The sequence below is a fragment of the Vidua chalybeata genome, chromosome 7, assembly GCF_026979565.1.
Source record: "Vidua chalybeata isolate OUT-0048 chromosome 7, bVidCha1 merged haplotype, whole genome shotgun sequence".
Classification (NCBI taxonomy): Eukaryota; Metazoa; Chordata; class Aves; order Passeriformes; family Viduidae; genus Vidua; species Vidua chalybeata.
In genome coordinates, this window is record NC_071536.1 from 11426409 (window position 1) to 11430441 (window position 4033).

Here is a 4033-nt window from a genome sequence, read left to right on the forward strand (position 1 = left end):
TGTGCCGTACACAGAGCTGCAAATGAGCCTGACAGCACAGAGAAACCTCTGATTATACAGCAACTTCACTTTCTGTCCTTTTTAAGTGCAACATTTTCAATTCTCGCACATGTGCATGCTCATTTGGGAAGCATCTGACTAGTTCTGGCATCAGATTTGGACACCTTAATGTGTGCATCTTCCTCACAGTCTCATAGCACTGAATAACACATGAAGTCACATTTGTCTAGAGGTCTGCTCTGTTCAGCCTGGGCGGGTAAAGAGGCAGATATTTATTTACACTGCAGCCACAGGGGTGAGATCCTGACTGCAAGCTGAGTCACAGGTTTCAGTGCAAGCCCTCGGAGAGCACGGCACGGCTGATCAAAGGCGATGCTGGACCTTGCCTTGCAGCCTTGTAGAGGTCAGCAGGGCTGGGGGCAGCCAGAGCAGCTGCCCTTTGCTAGCACTTCTCACCTGCTGTCTGCACAGCAGTTGTATTTAGAACAATAAATCACAATGCCTGTGTGATATTTGTTAGCAAATACCAACTTTCAATAGCAAGTGCTAGTGATAAGCACAAATTCATTTGACAAACCGTGTCCTGTCATAGAAAAAAATCCAAAATCTTCCTGCAGAGGAAAACCATCCTTTAATGCTAAAGAGTTAAGGGTTAGGCCTGCATAGCCTTCTCTCTCCATAACAGTGATATTATCTGCAAGTGATTACGGAAGTAAAGTGATAGCTAGGTTATTCCTAGAACACAGAATAGATTTTGAATGGAAAATCCCGGCATTTTCTTATATAAACAAGTACAAAATGCATTTATAGGATAGGTTTGGGTGTTTTCAGCTTGCAAAAGGGTTTTAAATTTTTTTCCTTGCCACATGAACTGCCAACTAAACTGAGAAACAGAAATCCTAAATAAAAGTTTAAAGGCAACCACCAACTGTTTAGAAACAGAAAAGGAAACTCTACTAGGAAATCAGTCCTTTTAAGACAGGGTTCCAGTAAGATGTCAGAGATAGGTCACTTGGTCCTACTATTCCTGTGGAATAACCACATTTTATGTTTTCAGAGTGAAATATATGAGGTTGGACAGCCATGAGGGTTAGTATGGGACTCAGATTTTAACACAAAGGGTAATCTGGCCTGGTGCAGTCTGGTCACTGCTGCAGTGCATCTGAAGGTTAGGTTTTATGTTTATTAACATCATCCAGATGGCGTTTTATGTCCTTAATAACTCTGTCCCTGACTAAGCCATGAACCTACTGTTTGACAAACACTGTAGGAAATACCCATCATCAGAAAAGCCATTTTGTAACAAGGGGTAGAGCAGGTACATTCAAGACGCCTACAATTTACTACTGTGTACCTGTCACCTTTTGGTGTGTACACTTAACATAGGGAAGGGCTTTAAGCAGCTGTCCTTAAGCTGAGGGGTCTGGACAAAGGAGTTCAGTACCCTTGCAGATGCCTGGCAGCCCTGCGGCTCTTCCCAGTGCACTGCTGAGCAGCATGGACACCTCCTTGTCTGCTTACACCCTGGCCCATCAGCAGAGGTATCTCCAACATCTTGCCCTGAACACTGGATACCTTGCAAAACATACAGGTTCTCCTGTATTTTGGTGAAAATTAGTCCCACTTCTAATTAGCAGGACTTGTGACTCTGGGAAAAACTATTTTTGTTTCTAATAGTTTAAAGAAAAGGAACATTTAGCATTTATTTTAGCCCATAGGACATCTCAACAACCCAGGAGTTTCTTTCAGCACCTGAGCTGCACAAATTTTTCCACTTCCAATATAAACTGAAAAAATGCTTGATTTCTTCCTGGGTGCAAAACACGTGGTCAAGATGTTCCTCCCAAATGAGCAGAAGTTGCTGCACTTTTGTGGAGAGCAAAGGCCTGAGTGCAGCTCGCAGGAGGAGCTGGGGTGGGCAGGGCAGCCCACCGAGTGCAGCCCCTGCACAGCTCCCTCTCTATGCCAGCCTTTGCCCATCCGTGGTGGTTTGTACAGCCCTGGGATTCCACATCCAGCATCCCTGTGCACAAATGCCTCTGTGACATTTCCAACCTGAGCTGTGGCCAGCGAGCGTGTACAATCAAACGGATGGGCTAAAAGATAATGAGTTTACACAATCCAAGAGGTGCTGCATACCTGCCCTGCTGGTTTACTGAACTAATTGAAGTTAAACTGGTTCAGCCTCACGATTCAGACAAGACCCGAATGAATGTTAGCAGCACTTTTGGTGTTTCATGACACAATTTACTTCAAATTAAAGCAACTGGAAAAAACCTTGTGCTCAGGGAAGTATGTATGTATCGCTGTTGAAGCAGACACTGGCAGTAGTGACATCAGCATGTTTTTTTAAGCATACGTTCGTCTTTTGCAGGGATATTTTGAGACCCTAAAAATGTCACTACAGAACTGTCCCAGTTTTTGATTTTGAAAATGTCACCTGTGTCATCATTGGAACTGGGCTGTTATTTCCAGAACTAACCATTTGGGGAACAGTTTACGTGAAACTGAAACCTTAGCACCAGCTCTGCAGTGAAAGAGAGAAGGCAAAAGTGCTGGCACTCACACTGGCGCTGGAGTCATCCAGGAATTGGCTGGCTTACCTCAGGCCAGCCTTTCACTTGCCAGAATTCAGAAACTCACATTTCTTTTCAAATTTGCTATTTTCTTTAGGCATTCATTTTAAACGTGACCAGCTGTTCACAGAACAGAGATCTGGAGCTATATTCTATATTTTTAGAGCAGGCATCTTTCCTGTTAAACAGAAAGATGAAAAAACTCCAAATTAGATTATGGTTAGGAGGAACAGAAGAAAATTCACAAGTGCAAAGCTGCTGCTGTTAACCCAAAAGGCTTGCAACAAAGATGCAGAGAGAGTTTCCTGATAACTCACAATGGTTTACCTGAAATGGGAGCAGAAAAGAAAAACAAGGCAACCATACAACACAGAAATAACTCATTGGAAGCCCCAGCATCTGGTGTCCTGATCTGCAGAAGATACCAAAAGGGATCCTGGTACAGGATTCTGCTCATCCCTTGGGCCTGCATCAATACTGACACCACTGTCTCAGGGGCTAGATCAAGAATCTCACCAAGCTGCAGACTCACTTGGCCAAAAAATCCCGCTTTTGACAGAGTGCGTCACTCAGCTGCTCCACAGCGAGCATACTGGTGCTGTCACAGTGGCTGGGACTGGGAAGGCAGTACTGGGATGGACAGTAGGACTGGCACTCTTGGCAACAAGTGACAGCAAATGTGCAGCCTGGGTAAGATTCCCACACATTTCCAATAGCACTGGAAACAACAAAGCCTGAGCTCACGGGGCAGTGGGCTGTGAGCTCATAGCCAAGGGCTGCAGGCAGCTGGGCCATACAGCACGCCATCTCCAGGCATGCTCACCTTCTAAAGCTGCTAACAGGCATGTTCATGCCACATCCTTTCCCCTCTGTCAAAACTCACAGAACCTTTCTGCTCTAAACAACCAAATGTATTCCTAAAACTTACTGGAAATTAATCATCCCTGAGACCTTTACTGCTTCAACCAATTTGGTTGAGGACAATGGAAAGTTTCCATTGCCTTTGAATCTGGTAAAAAATGCACAAAACAATATTACTGGACAATCCCATATTCTTTACAAATAATCCAACAGAAGAACTGAAACAACAGAGAAGAAAATAAAAAAGCAACTTCAAGCTAAAGGAAAATGTATTTGAAGATCACCCCTGGGGCACTGTCTCCAAAATGCTTTTGTCTTTAGTGGTCACTTCCCACAAGAGGTCCCCAGCCCCTTTGGAGGAATTTTTAAAGAAATTTGTGGGAAAAGGTCCACATCCTAACCCCCAAATAGTGAAATATTAGCTTATTCCTATAACCCATCTTCAAGATATCATGCATAATTGTTCATGTTGTTCCTAATTCTCACCAAGTTAACCAAAATTTTAAAATGTTACATTTTCATAAAGTCCCATGTTTATCAGGCTATTAATATTTGGCCAGTGTTAAGTATTTCCATTTTAGAGAAGAAGAGAAGAT

At 43.4% G+C, this 4033-nt stretch overlaps 1 long non-coding RNA gene across 1 annotated transcript; it reads right to left on the reverse strand.

Moving 5' to 3' along the window:
* Window positions 1-2714: 2714 nt before the first annotated feature.
* LOC128791036 (uncharacterized) lies at window positions 2715-3265 on the reverse strand. The gene is made up of 2 exons (XR_008431948.1): window positions 2904-3265; window positions 2715-2754 (listed from the first exon to the last, which is right to left on the reverse strand). It is a non-coding gene; the product is annotated as an uncharacterized LOC128791036 (long non-coding RNA).
* Between the last annotated feature and the right edge of the window lie 768 nt (window positions 3266-4033).